The sequence below is a fragment of the Haliotis cracherodii genome, unplaced genomic scaffold, assembly GCF_022045235.1.
Source record: "Haliotis cracherodii isolate W230 unplaced genomic scaffold, xgHalCrac1.p SCAF_20, whole genome shotgun sequence".
In the NCBI taxonomy this organism is placed as follows: Eukaryota; Metazoa; Mollusca; class Gastropoda; order Lepetellida; family Haliotidae; genus Haliotis; species Haliotis cracherodii.
This window is the reverse complement of record NW_027266276.1, coordinates 6,343,819-6,360,117: the sequence shown is the minus strand read 5'-3', so window position 1 is coordinate 6,360,117 and position 16,299 is coordinate 6,343,819. Positions and strand designations below refer to the sequence as shown.

The window sequence follows — 16,299 nt, the reverse complement described above, 5'->3', positions numbered from 1 at the left end:
GTTGAGCACTGCTTTTGCGACAGCATCAGCCAGTGTGTTACCAACAATCCCAACATGGCTTGACAACCAACAAAAGACAATGTCAAATTGGCAAGTCGTAAGATCATTAAATAACTCAAGAATTTCAATTAAAAATGGATGTTTACATGACATATTTTTAAAAGCCTGAAGGCACGAAAGTGAATCTGAAAAAATAATGAATTCTTTATATTTGGATTTGTTCTTGATATAACTATTCTCGGGTAATCGGGAAAATACTGTTCTGGATCCAATGACAGTGGCACTAGCAACTGCGCCACCATCCTTGGATCCATCTGTAAATAAAGATTTCTAAGTGTCATAATTGTTTTGTAATTGATTGTATTCTTGTTTATAAATTAGTGGGTTTGTATCAGATTTCTTAAGTCTAGTTAAGGTGAGATCAACAGTTGGTCTGACCATTTGCCAAGGAGGCGATGAAAAAAGTTGTGTGGGAGCTATATCTTGAAAGTTAATCTTCGCAGCAGGAACGACTGATTATATTCTTATTCCAAGTGGTGGAACAAGTGATGTTTTCTTATTGTAAATATCTTCGTAAAGAGGATTAAATACGCAATTAAAAGCTGGATTTGACTGTTTAGCATATAATTTAGTGATGTACTGTAAAGATAGTTTCAGACGGCGTTGTTTAAGAGAAGGTTCATCCGCTTCAACAGACAGACTTGGAATAGCAGAAGTGCGAAAGGCTCCAAGGCAAAGCCTCAGTCCTTGGTGATGGATAGTATCAAGTTTTTTTAAATTACTTTTACAGGCTCCACCATAGACGATGGAGCCATAATCAAGTTTGGAACGGATCAGAGACCTGTATAAGTGTAGGAGGGTTGTCTGATCCCCTCCCCACTTGGAATTAGAAACAACTTTCAACAAATCGAGTGCTTTCAGGCATTAAGCTTTAAGAGATTTAATGTGTGGTAAGAAAGTTAAATGGCTATCAAAGATGAGTCCCAAGAATTTGGCCTCTTTTACAACTTTGATAGGGGTTCCATTCAAAAATATTTCAGGGTCTTTCTTTATGCGGCTTATATTTTCTGCAGAAGTGTATACAGTTAGTTTTAGACTTAGAAAATGTGAACCCGTTTTCGAGAGAACACTTATGAATTTTATTGAGACAGATTTGTAACTGCCTCTCTATGGTATGCATATTTTTACCACGACAAGATATAACAAAATCATCCACGAACAGTGATCCATCCACTGAATCACTTAAAACCTTGGACAGACTATTTATTTTAATACTAAACAAGGTGACAGACAAAATACTGCCTTGTGCGACACCCTGATCCTGATTATAATGGTCAGACAGGGTGGAACCCACTCGGACTTGAAATTGTCTGTCTGTTCAAAATTGTGATATAAAATGAGGCAAACGGCCTCTCAAACCAAAATCATGTAAATCCTTTAGAATGCCATGCTTCCAAGTAGTATAATAGGCTTTCTCAAGATCACAAAAGATTGAAATTGCATGCTGATTATTTACAATAGCATTTTTCACAAAGGAATCTAATTGTACTAAATGGTCAATAGTAATTCTATTTTTTCGAAAGCCGCATTGGATATTTGTAATTAGATTATTGGTTTCTAGATACCAAATTAATCTATTATTAACCATTCGTTCCATGGTTTTACATACGCAGCTTGTTAAGGATATAGGTCGATAGTTAGAGGGATCTGTATGATCCTGGCCAGGCTTTGGTATTGGGACTACAATGGCAGTATGCCATGAAGTAGGAAAATTCCCTGATGTCCATATTTGATCAAATATGTCTAAAACTGTCTCCAGACAAGATTCTGGTAAATGTTTTAAAAGCTGGTAGTGAATGTTATCAGCTCCCGTTGCTGTGTCATGAGCTTGCCCCAGGGCGGTATGTAGCTCAAACTTCATTATAGTCTTCACCATTATCAGAAGTGAAATTAACTTTTATCTTTTCCTGTTGTTTCTTAAATTTTTGAAATTCCGGGACATAATTAGATGTTGAAGAATGTTTCGCTAACGTTTCTCCAAGTTTATTTGCAATATCTGTTTTATCCGTTAATAACGTGGCACCCTCCTTAAGATGGTGAACAGATGATCTTGAACCTTTGCCTTTTATTTTTTGCACCATATTCCACACCTTGAATTTATTTTGGAGACATAGTTCCTCCAAGACTGACGCTTATTGTGTTTAAAAGCACGTCGTGCCTTGGCATTTGTAATTTTGACCTTATCTAGATTATGGACTGTAGGATGGCAGCGGAAATACTTTTCCGCTTTCTTCCTATATTTTCGTGCCTGTTTGCATTCGTTGTTAAACCATGGTTTACGAATATGAGGAATTGCAGAGGACTTTGGAATTGCTTCATCAGCAATTTCATTCAGCAAGTCCGAAAACAACTGTATCAGATCTTGAACATGTTGAAAAATGTCAGGTGTTAATTTTTCAGTAGATAATAATTCATATAATGACCAATCAGCCTTTGTAAAATTCCACCGTGTTGTTGGTGGAGGATCAGTAGGGGTAACAGTTTTAAGGATGGTAGGGAAATGGTCACTCCCACAAAGGTCATCATGAACTGACCATTTAAATTCGTTATCAAGATCTGAATCTGTGATGGAGAGATCCAGCGCTGAATATGTTCCTGTAGCAGGATGTAAATAAGTGTTTGAATCGTCATTAAATATGCAGAGATTATTGTCACAAGATTTGGAACCATGACCAAACTTTTGGCAAGTATAACACCGGAGTGGATTGGGGACATACATGTCCACTCTGATATTAACATAACCAGCTTTAATTGAACGAGGGATACTTGGTTTATCAAATGTGAATAGATAGGTGTTAAGGGGAGTGATAACAACATTGACCTTTTTGGTGAAACGTTTAACAGCTGTCACCACTTGATCCTTTAACTCTGTAACAATTTCTTGTTCAAGACATGTCCGAAAGGCATCGAGCTGTCTCGAACAATGCCTCTACTAGAGTTTAAAGTCTTGTGTGCTGAAACAGCAACCTCAACATTTGCAAACTGACTGATCGACAAGAGATTTAGAGATTGCTGTTTCTTCAGACACTCCACAAGAATAGAACTACTACGGAGACGAGTGACATTTTTCACTTCTCCACAGTGTCCGTTAATAGCTTTAGAAATAGCAAACGGATTCAATTTTATAGGTAGTTTGTCAGCAGCCTCAATTACCAGGAATCAGGCCCATGAATCGTAGTTGTTGTTCCCAGAATCATCATCTTCAAGATGTCTTTTTTTGTCGTTACGAAGTGAACCAGGTTGTTTGGTAGACATGGCGACAGAAAAGTGTTTCAGCATACCTGCTCCCCACCCCCCATGGAGTGTCAACGAGGACAGTGTTGTAGCGCATCGGATTTCCAGCATGCAAACACCAGGGATACAGGCATGTTATACTCCAGTTAATATGACTTGAATAGCTATATTTATCTACCAGATGTAGTGCCGGGCAGGTTCATTCCATGACAAGAAACTGGAGACATACAGAATACAGAGGTCAACATCACCAGATTTGCCCATGAGCCACCGCCTTCCGGCGTAAGACTCTAGGCAATTTATTCAATCCAAAATTGATAATTCACACAAGTTATGTACAGCCAAAACCAAAATATACATCAAAATACAGCACAGGTGTGCATATGCAATATTACGCACAGGGCCTGGCATGACCAGCCGATTGATAATTATAAGACCGGGCCCATCTTACCACCCGTCTAGGCGAAGTAAGGGTCGAAGTAGTGTGTTGGACAAAGGAACACAGTTCCAGGAACCAGTGCCCTCAACTACCAGACTCCCGTCCTCCACCGACACAGGGACGCAACCCACGGCAAACGGGCTGCCCACTTTGGTCGCCTCTTACGACCAGCAATGAGGTGCTGTGGAAATATTCTACCCCGGTTCCACACGGGGGAAGAGCTATTAGCGCTACCCAGCACTCACCACGAGGAGGTTGCTACAATATCTAGATATATGTATCTTTAATTTGCTTAGAAATACTTAATCTTTACATGAAAACTGCCATTTCATGTAATATTCTTTTTTGTATATTGACAGCTGGTGACATGCGGAGCCGTGATTGCTGCCAAGGGCGGTCACACGAGATTCTGAGTTCAGCGCACCCTTGTGGCCTTATGTGACATGACAATGAACAGTTGTCAATGTCTTTGTACAACGACAACATGTGACTATCGGACTCCAAAATTTCATATTTGTATCTATGATAATAAGTTAAATATATCGACTTTACTAGGTATAATAAATTTACTGCAAATCTCCCTGTGCGTTTCTTTTTTCGAAGAGTGTATATCTAAAGTTGACTGGTCTACATTTTGTAAGAATAAGCTATTGCACATTGAGCGATTATGTGTAGTATAGAACTTTATCACCGTGACCTTGCAATGATGTACATCGTATATTATTCAAATTGTATCACTGAGAGTGAGTGATTATCTCCCCTACCCGAATAGCTCTATTTCGCACTAGCTTTGCAATGTATCATATGTTATTTAGGCAGCCAGCGAGAATGGTTCCAAGGAGGAATTAAGGTCAAGCATGTAACGCGCACTCAGTCTTTCTCCCTTCACACTGCTATTGCAACTTATTGTTCAACACGATTAAATACCCAGCTTCTTTGAAGCATGACTTTGTTCAATAAACAACACATGTAAAACAAGGGGTTTGATATAAGAAATTTGTTATAGGTTTTCTTCACAATGACATGTATGGTGCTTGCTGTGCAGAGTTGAGCACAGTTTCAAGTAGTGCCCTGTATGTACAATATGATTCATACCGTTTCATACGGCGGTTTATGGTTCTGCATGTTTTTTTGTATTGACAGTTGTTTTAACTTCCTGCAGAGATTATAACCCGTATAAGTTCTTTGCTTCTGGATACATTGGAAATCAACATGTTGGCCCTTAGTTTGCAATTATTTTCCTGAAACATAATTCTTCTAAACATACTTCAAATTTAAACCGGAAGTAATCACAACACAAACCCAGTTAACCAAACGGAACCGTACACAAGAGTAGTGAGTGAGTGAGTTGGGTTTAACGCCGCTTTGAATAGTATAATTCCAGTTATACCACGGCGTTTCCGCTTCATGTGGGAGGAAAGCCCGAAGTGATGCATGTCTTGGACGTTCACCACTTTGATGAAACCTATGAGCACGGGTATAGTGCTGACAACATAATCGGGGCGAACCGGGATTCGAACACACTGTCATTGGTTTCTGGCGTGCCCAAGGGACACAACTGAGAACTGCAGCGCATAAGGCGACTTTGACCAACCGTGCCCCCGTACACAACAGTCACAAACTATCATACAACGAAGATGTTGAAGTGATATATGTATTGCGTAACATTCCATGATGACAGTGGCAATATTACACTATCACTAACTAAAAAATATATGAACAATAAGTGCAAAACACACAAGTACATTCAACATACAGAGAAGGCACATTATGACAAGTTTATTTGAAAAACAAGTGTATTATAATGATGTGGAAACAATATGAGAATTGAGCCAAACACTTCTGATAGAGTCTATGTTCAGAATGTAGAGGGAAAAGGGCTTCACTTTGAGCACCTTACTCTCTTTAAATACATAATAAAGTAGTATAAAGGTAGATATAATACTAATCTATAGATGTAAACACATTTGAAGATACATTTGTGTGTTTAAAGTTGATTTTGACAGTCGGACTCAACACAAGCAAAACACTTCTGATAGAGACTATGTTGAGAATGGAGAGGGAAAAGGGCTTCACTTGGAGCACCTTGTTTCCTTTAAATACCGCGACCTGAGAAATTAGAAAGTGGTATATAGGTAGATATAATACTAATCTACAGATGTAAACACATTTGATAATACATCTGTGTGTTTAAAGTTGATTTTGACAGCTCGGGCCAAGTCGGAACGAACACTTCTGACAAAGATTTTCTTAAGAAAATACAGTAACAGTGTTTGATTTAACGGATCAGTTTTCTTTCAATGCGATGTAATGTGACATTATGAATTTGTATATAGGTAGATATAATACTACTCTATAGATGTAAACACATTTGATGTTATATTTGTGTGTTTAAAGTTGATTTTGACAGCCCGGGCCAAGTCGGACCGAACACTTGTGAGACTATGGGGAGAAGAGGTCTACTTTAACCAACGTGTCTGCTTTAATTCGATGAACAGTGACATTATTACGTGGTATGTCCTCAGATATAATACTGTCCTATAAATGTAAACGCTATGCCGACAGATGGAAATTTGTATCACGATAGCCAGAAGTATTTGATACGTTTCAAATCCTATTTCGTTTAACGATTGCCCTTTTACAGGTTACCTAGATCAGCGACGTTTACACACAGCTCCACTCTCTGGTTTTCAAGCGATTTACTCCGAATCACTTAATTATGATACACGTTCTTGTTGATGATTGTTCATTAATGTCATGTGTGTATGTTGCATCAATAATATGTAGGTATGGTCGCCGATAATGGAGTAATTAGTCAATACAACTTTTAGGCAATCCCGTGTGGGCAGAAAATGTGTGCTCAAGCCCAGCGCGGACCTCGCGACACACTGTATACTGCATGTTGTATACAGTATATTGCAGTTTATATACTGTATGCTGCACGTGATACTGATTTGCCAAAAAGCTACAACTTTCAAGATTCAAGATTCAAGATTCAATTTGCATTTATTTCATATACAAAAAACCGCTGTCGTGTATCACTGGAATACTGTTGAGAGCGGCGTTAAAACAATTTGTTTTCATAATGGAACGCTGCGGTCATTAAAAGTAACTCCTGTGAACGCCCTTGGCAGCAATCACGGCTCAGTCACAAGCTGTCAATATACAATACATTATAATACATCAAGATGACAGTTTTCATGTAAAGATTAAGTATTTCTTAGCAAATTAAAGATATATCTATATCTAGATATTGTACATATCTTTAAGTTGCTAAGAAATACTTAATCGTTACATGGAAACTGCCATCTTGATGTATTATAATGTATTGTATATTGACAGCTTGTGATTAATTGTTACCAGATGGCTCCAGCTGGGGTAGCAGACGACACACTTTCCAACAAAGGGGAACAGGGTAAAAATATGAACATGTGTATTTGATCATTTAAACTTTCCTCTGTTAAGTAGAGTTAAATATTAGCAACTGTTTTCCAACAGAAAAAAGATTGTATGCTCACACAGTGCTTCTGGCTCACATTCCTGTTCTTGTTCTTATGAGGAGGCCATTGAAAGCGAGCAGTCATTGTCTCAAAATTCAACTTTAGTACAAAACATTAAGTTGTCTTTTCTTTTTCAGAATAAAGGCCTCTTCTTATTCTAACTCAACGGGTTATATTTTGTAATATATTCAGGTTGAGTGAGTGAGTGAGTTAATATTTATTGTCACATCGGCAGTATTACAGCCATATCGTGACGAGAAGTACATTTGTAAGACCTATATTTAGACTGAATAAAAACCTGTCAACGATGCACAGTAAAATAACTAGATTTATCACAGATTTTATTTAAACCTAGTAGATAGCAATAAGAATATAACATCATACGAAACAATACAAGATAAAAATGAGCTATTGATCGCCAGCCACTGAAGAGAGATCACCATGCTAGGGTCCATGGGGACTTACAGTACTTTTGCTACCTGCATGGACCTGTTATAAGGTTAAAAATGCATCTCAGAAACTAATGATAATAAATAGAACCATTATAGCTGCAATGAGGAGTGGCATTAGATATAGTTTGTGACAGAACTTGTAGTTGGAAAGGAATCAATAGAGAAAAGACATTTCACATTTATCACAAGTGTATCCTGGACATTTCACATTTATCGTCCAGGAGTTAATGAAACAAACGGGGAGTTTCAAGGCATAATTCATTTGGAAGCTTGGGAGCGAGTCACAAAATCAATAGAGAGATGAGCAATCTGTCACGTAGGTATTTTCCGATTACGACACACATGAGTTCATGGTCAGATCTAAACTTGTAACGAATCAAATGGAGGTATTGAGACATGTGACAAGGACAGGCCAGGCTCGAACACGATAAAATGATACCCTCAACATTAGGAGAGGAGAGCGCGGTTTGCAATCGATCGAGTCGAATCCCGATCGTTCAAAGTTTCCACCAGCTAGTGACGAGCCTGGTCAGTCTGATCCTGTCCTGTATTGATAGATGGGCTGAGAGTAAGTAAAACTATGTGAGTATAAACTGGTGTTGCGTTTCTTTATTATGCGGGTGTGAATGCTGATAGAGACAACTTGGAGTAAGGGTCATTAGACCAATCACTCCTTGACGGAGCCGAGCCGTGGTGGACAAGGCGAGGGCAATGTCCTGGCTTAATTGACCACAAGGACCAGGAACGGCAATACATTTAGTAACTGTAGCAGGGTCGCACTGGACGCCCAAAAGCAGTTACGACAGACCCAAGCCGGATTTACATCATCCCTTCAGCTGTTGGCGATTATTGATAAAGTTAGCTAACAGTAAAATAACACATATGCTACGATTAAAAGTGTGGTACAGTTACATTTACTTTGAAAGACGTGGTCTTACATACCCTCTCAGGGGGACAATCATTTTATACTACTTCAACCCCCTTTGAGGATACAGCCACTAACAATCTCAGTTATTAATTTTATTCAAGCAATTTTAAAAAACACAAATTATATACAGAAGATATTATTCAAAATTTATGAAACAATTCAATTTCCTTTAAAAAACCGATGATCAAATGAGAACTAAGATTAAAAACATCCTTGAAGAATGAAACTTTGAAATAGTTATCCCTTGTGAAGGCAAAATCAATGTAGTCAAGCGGGACATGCTTGACCGTGATTCTCTCATCACAAGGGATACAAAATGGAGGATCCTCACCCTTTAACAAATACTCATGTGTATACCTGCTATGGCCAATACGACATCGTCGTAAAATGACCTCTTCAAATCTGTACTGACAACCCAAGTAGGTGTAACCGATAGTTGGTTTAATTTGATGTAACTTATTGATACCTACTTGGGTGTCCCACTTCTTTTGCATCAGATCACGAATGTAAGTTCTAATTGCAGGTTTATAATCAGTGTAGGGGATGAGAAGTGGTGTCACAGATTTGTTGAGTGCTGCTCTAGCAGCAGCATCGGCCATTGTGTTACCCGTAATACCAACATGGCTTGGTAACCAACAAAAGACGATGTCATATTGGCCAGTAGCAAGATCATTAATTAATTCAAGAATTTCGATTAAAAGTGGATGTTTCGAAGACATATTTTTAATCGCCTGAAGGCACGAAGGAGAATCAGAGAATATAATGAATTGTTTATGTTAGATTGATTACTGATATATGTTAGTGCTGTAAAAATGGCGTTTGCTTCTGCTGTGAATATGGAACTGTTATCAGGTAATCATGAAGATATTGTTCTGGATCCAATGACGGTGGCACTAGCAACTGCGCAACCATCCTTGGATCCATCTATAAATATAGATTTATAAGTGTCGTAAGTGTTTCTTTTAATTGATGGTATTCTTGTTGGTAAATTAATTGGTTAGTATCTGATTTCTTTAATTTTGTTAATGAAAGGTCTACCTCTGGCCTTACCATTTGCCAAGGAGGTGATGTAACCAAGGATTTCGCCTTGACGATCGATAGCTTTAACCACTAGGCGACCCGACTACCCCTAAGTGCCTAACACATGAACAAATAAAAAGTAGACATAGCTTACTGAGGTTTAACTTATAAATAATACTTTGATCCCTGTTGTGACATCATAGAATGATGCATTGTGGGAAATGACAAAGTTACAAGTGTTTGTGATAGGAAAATACTAACCCGATTTTGCCTTCTTTCAAACATCCAAATCATAATGATTTATAGGAATGTTTTAACAATCTTTATACACCTTTCCAAGGAAACTTTCTAGTTAAGATACATATTATTTAAATCTTATCAGCATTTAACTTATTTGAAAGGAATTTGTGTAAGAAAGCTAAATCCTATATATAACTTGTAGTTTCATTAAGCAACTGTTTCTTAAAGATAACATCTGCTATATTGCCTGTAATTCTGAATTTATCGATGTGACTTAGGAAAAATGTATATATTTTCCTGATTAATTGACAATCATGGAAAGTCATTTATCTGATTGCAGTGGTTTACATTTCATACTTTCATTTTTTAACATTTGATTCAGTTACATTATCAATTTCTCATATTGCATTTAGCTTTATGCCATTTACATGACAAAAGTTTTATTGTCAAATTGATATGAAGAACCTTTTCATAACAAGGCAATACTTGGTATACTTGGAAGAACTTAGCATTAAAGTAAACTGATTCTAAACAAAACAAAAAATAAAATATTATCTCTTTGCATGATCAGGGTAAGTTATCAGCTACCTAATGATGATTAGGGGGTTCTTAATTCGTATTCTAAGTTAAATTAAATATTTGCATTAATGACATGTGCTATGATGTGATGAACTCAATTTGAAAGGGATATTTGATAAGTGGCCCACATATGGGATGAAATGTTATGACCCTTGTGACCATGTGAAAATTACCTGTTTGTTTTGCAGAGGCGTTCAAACAAGTGTGGAAAAATAAGAGGGATGACAATAACCGACAGATCAATGGCAAGAAAGAACAACATAGGATATATAACAGAAGAAACAAGAGAAGATCAAGTGCAAGTTTAAATATCAGAATCAGGTATTTACATTATCATGGCCATGTCTTTCCAAATATACAGTGTTTGTTTCAGACATTTAGAAGTGCTCAGGAATAATATATTAATGTAAGTGCAATGAGTCTGACCCACTGTATTCTTAAATGTCTCATGGAATATGTAAGGTGTTGTTATAGTAAAGTTATGCACCCAAAGTTTCTTTTAATGTATGTTATCTGTCATGCCTTGCTAACTTTTTGCAAGGATGATGTGAGCTATGGTGTGTATGAGTAAGAGCTATTTCAAACACGTTTCATTTTCAATACAGAAGCTTAAGGACAGAGTCAAGGCTCTAGAGAAGAGTAAAAAACCTGACGATTAGGGGCGCAGGGCAAAGGGGATCCTGACAAGGGAGTGTACGTCTCCAGACATATCTGAAGAGGACGATGAGACAGTCAAACTTGTGCTACAGCTGGACATCATCATCATCATCAGGGGAAAAGACATGCGTCAGGACCACCCATCCAAGATGCTCAGAGACAGTCCGTCTTGTCGGGTGCCCGAATGGGCCATTCGAGGAAGATACAAGGAACAAAGAGGTACTTGCATTATTGGACGTTATACATGGCATGTGGATTATCTGCATTCCTTTTTCTGTCTCACAAACATGTGCATCATTCAGTCTTTAGGTTGACATTCAATTACTGTCACATGCTGGGGAGTAATATAGTTATACCAGGGTATTCTGTCCGTCCTTTAGAGGACATCTTTTGTGAGGCCTGTAACTCAAAAACTACTACATGGCTTCTTTTTTAAATTCAGGGAACAATTTCTGAAAACAATACTGCCTTTTTCATGTTTGGGACTTATTTTTACTTGACCATTTTTGCGAAAACTAATTCATTAATTCATTGATTCTTTTCCAACAATGTTTATGCCATGCGGACAGGTACAATGTTGATTTAAAAAAACAAACATATTATATTAGGACACATATCCACATACCCTTATGATTTATATGCTCAAGGCGCTTTTTGGTGTTCCCTTGGTCTCTAGACAGAATCACCTCATACCATATTTACTTTATTATCTGTACTCCCTGGGGAGCCTACTGCAACTGCTTCATTGAGAATGTCTTCATAGATTGTTTCATACTTTGCGCAAAATTGCAGTACCATGCTATTTTTATTTCAATATATTTTAAACAAAATACATATTTTGCTGATCTTATCTGTGCAACTGAAGAGGTGCGAATTTCATTCCTTAATGGATTGTGGTAGATTATAATTATAAACTTGACCTAAATGGGCAGGGATATTGGATAATGCCACTATTTTAGTCGAGGTCAGGGGTTAGGAGTCCTGCTCACTTTTTGCCTTGTTTTATTCATGATATACTTGTAGGTGAATCATAGTAATATTCATGTCTGGAATCAGTTCAAGGGAGTATAGATTTCCTTCCTGTAATATTTTCTTCTGTTTGGTTTGAAGCTCTTTTTGTTTTTATTAACGTTTTTCATTGATTTGCAGGCAACAACCTGATATCAAGGAGGAGAATCCCATCAACCCCTGAGTCATCACCTCCATCCACTCCATCCACATCCTCTCGAGCCACAGCATCCTCTGCCACATTCTCCTCCACTCCTTCTGACACATCTTGCCACATTTTGCCAACCAGATGCACCGTCAACCCCTTCCTCAACATCTTCATCTTCATCACCCCTATCGACACCAACACCAAGACTATTCTGCGACCTTCCCCCAGTTCACAAGTCGAAGAGGAGGAGATCCTTTTAGTTCTGTGCCTTACATCTGTGTGACTTTCTGTTTGACTCTCTTTGACTATCATCCATACACAATATCCATACACAACAATATTTAGATAAATGGATTACAACTTCTTAATTTGCTAAACAGTGATGTTTTGTTACAGTACTGTTGTCAAGCAAGGAAATGTTCCAAAATGTCCCTTTTTAGGAAATTAAGAAGTTTAACAACTTATATCTTAATATTGTTATCATTCCAGCTTCCAAAAGCCACTCAAACAACCTGCATCAATATGCATCAAGGTTCACCTAATACAATGTTGATATGTAAAGACACTTGGGTATATATGCTTTAAACTAAGTACCAGCTGCAGCCTTACCTGATTTTTTCATCAAGATCCTAATACCAGTGCTTATCCTTCACAATATACATCTATTATTACCATTAAAATATTTGACAAGAAACTTACCATTACTGTATGATATTTTGAATCTCCTGATGTAAGTACATGTTATTTACATTTGTTGAGTAGCTGCTCAGTAGCTACAGTGCTGGGATGTATTCTTGAATCTGATGTCAGTGGTAAGAATATTTTATATTGTGTAATTTGCAAGTGTATTTTTTTTTCCATTGGCTTTATCTTGTCAAGCCCTCCTCAATGATATATGTTGTGACATTAATTATTTGTACATACATGTACATTACTTTCAAGGGTCAGGAATTGAAACGTTTTCAATATAAATAAATTGTTAATGTTGCAATAATGTTGTGGTTGTTTGTAACATGGATCTTTCATTGTTTTCTCAAGGAATGTCCTTGTTTTAGATAGTCTACGTTGTAATGTACCTCTTAAAGGTGTTTGCTCATTAACTGACAAAAGATAAATAAATCAGTTCAGTAAATAACACCAACTTTTTTACTGAGTCATTTAAGTTTAAAAACATGACTAGAGTATTCAAGTAGAGTTTATTTCCTCAGAGTTTCAGGCCATAGGCCCATAGAACATACATTATATCAATATAGTGTATGCATAAATACTTGAAAGGACTCGCGTAATCTAAAAGCGTGGTAGATATATTTAGCAAGTTGTGTAATAGTGTATTTACATTTAGAAGACATAGGATTTGCAAATTTTTATATGATAGATTAGTGTGAAAATATGTATCAATAAAATGAAAACGTAATGTTGAATATGATGTACAAATAAGAAGGAAATGATATTCATTTTCAATGTAGTTGAAGTCCAATTTTTGACATTGTGGGCAAAATCTTTTGTTTTCTTCTATATTGGTATGACGTCCAGTTTCGATCATAAGCTTATGGCAGCTGCATCGGAATCTTGTTAGGGTTTCTTTATAGATCTTGTTTACTTCCTGAAGGTACATTTCTATTGTTAATACCGATTTGAAAGTTAAATATGTTTTAAGTTTTGATTTTTGAGATAGGTTTTCAATCCAACGTTGTTGACCACAGTCCACGATACGTTGTTTGAATTGTGAAATGAGTAAGTGAGTTGGGTGTAACGCCGCTTTTAACAGTATTCCAGTTGTATCACGGAGTGTGAGCTTAATGTGGGAGGAAAGCCCGAAGTGATGCAGGTCTCAGACGTTTACCACTTCGGTGAAACCCACGAGCACGGGTATGGTGCTGACAAACCTAGAAACAAAATCGGGGCGAACCGGGATTCGAATCCACAATCATAGGTTTCTGGCGTGTCCAGGGGACGCAACTCTGCACAGCGAATCGCGGCGCCTTAAACGACTGGGCCACCAGTGCCCCCTGAATTGTGAAATGAATATGTGCGGATCTCCAACATCTTGAATTATCCAGGCGTAGCCAAATCCATACTTGAAAAGAATGTTTTTTTATATATGTTGCCCAGGATATACGAGCAGCTTCATATAATTTGTACATCATTAAATACGTTTGCTTCGGTAGACGATCAGTGTTCATAGAGATTATTTTTGTTCAGTATTTAATACATTTACTAATATAATACACATATAATCGTTGTCTTCCAGTTTCACTAAGAACAGCGTCATTGCTTGCATTATTTGGTAGGTTAAGAATCCGTTTGTAATATTTAGTCTGTACCATCTCTTTAGTTTCGTAGTATTGGAACCCCCAACCTTCAGAGCCATATGTTAATATTGGTAAAACCATGGATTCGAACATCTTGGTTGCAGTAGTGATTGGTAATCCTCCACATAGATAGTTTATTTTATAGATATAATGACATACTTTTTCTGCTTGTTGTGCAAGTGTTGCCGTTGCTTTTGTCCATAGCAATTTAGGAGTGAAATATAGTCCCAAATATTTATAAGATGAAACAGTCTCTATCTTTTCTTCTCTGTAAGTCCAATTTTCATAGTTCCTTAAACGTCCACCATTTCTAAAAACGATTATCTTTGATTTGTTCATATTTAGAGACAGTCCCCATTTTTTTACAAAATTCACTTATACAGTTGATCTGTTGTTGTTATCTTCCAGTGGTATCGGCAGTGTTGGCAACATCATCGGCGTATAATAAAGAACAAATATTTGGTGCTTCTTCTGAGATGAATATTCCACGACAGTCAGATTGATTTAGTTCGTTGACCAATTCATTTATAAACAGGCAAAAGAGTGTCGGGCTGATCATGCATCCTTGTCGAGTTCCAATAAAACAGTTAAAATATGCAGTTAAACCGTTATCAGTTCTCACACAAGCTTTTAGTTTCGAATACATATCTCGTAGAATTTTTAGAACGTTTCCATGGATACCATATTTCATAAGCCGATGCCAAAGCAAGTTATGGTGAACACAGTCAAACGCTTTACTGAAGTCAATGAAGTGACAATAAAATCTCACACCGGTTGATTTTGATTGATATTTGTGTATCATTCCATACAATGTGAAAATACTGTCGACTGTTGAGCGTCCTTTTCTAAAACAAACTGGTTTTCATATATTATATTATTGTCATCACACCACAGCTGCAGGCGTTCGTTGATAATTTTTGTAAATATTTTCCCCAAAACGGGTAATAAAGAAATGCCTCTATAATTATTCACACTGTTCGTATCCCCATCCTCATACAGCGGACGTATAACTGTTCTGCACCATGATTCCGGATAAACACCTGATTTCATTATCTCGTTAAACAGATGCACACATATAGGAACAATGATATCCAAAGAATTTTGATAATATTCATTATCAGCTCCTGAAGCATTTGCCAAATTCATGTTTAGAGACGATCTTATTTGATAAGATCTGAACGTCAGAAAATTTTCCGCCTTCGTGGTTTAATGCGATAGTTGTTCCCATACCTAAACCTGGTAGGGACCAAACTGATGCATTCAATATCACTGACCAGCTGTGTGTGCAAAACCATGGAGCGAATGGTAAACAATCGACTGGTGTGGTACTTGGAAACTAACAATCTTATAAGTAACATCCAATGTGGTTTCCGTCAAAATAGAAGTACCATTGACCATCTAGTACGTTTAGAATCCTTTGTCAAAAATGCAATTGTAAATAATCAGCATGCAGTTTCAATCTTTTGTGATTTAGAAAAAGTGTATGATACCTCTTGGAAGCATTGTATTTTAAAAGTTCTACATAATTTGGGGTTAATAGGCCGTTTGCCTCAATTTATATCCCAATTTTTAACAGACCGACAATTTCAGGTTCGTGTTGGTTCCACCCTGTCTGATCATTATAATCAGGATCAGGGAGTCCCACAAGGCAGTATTTTGTCTGTAACTCTGTTAAGTATAAAGATTGATAGCCTGTCAAAGGTTTTAAATGATTCCATTGAT

General features: G+C 37.2%; 1 pseudogene; it reads left to right on the top strand.

Annotated features, from left to right (window-relative positions):
* The window catches only part of LOC139470463 (uncharacterized), a 30,848-nt pseudogene extending 18,323 nt beyond the window's left edge, over nt 1-12,525 (top strand).
* Nucleotides 12,526-16,299: the final 3,774 nt, after the last annotated feature.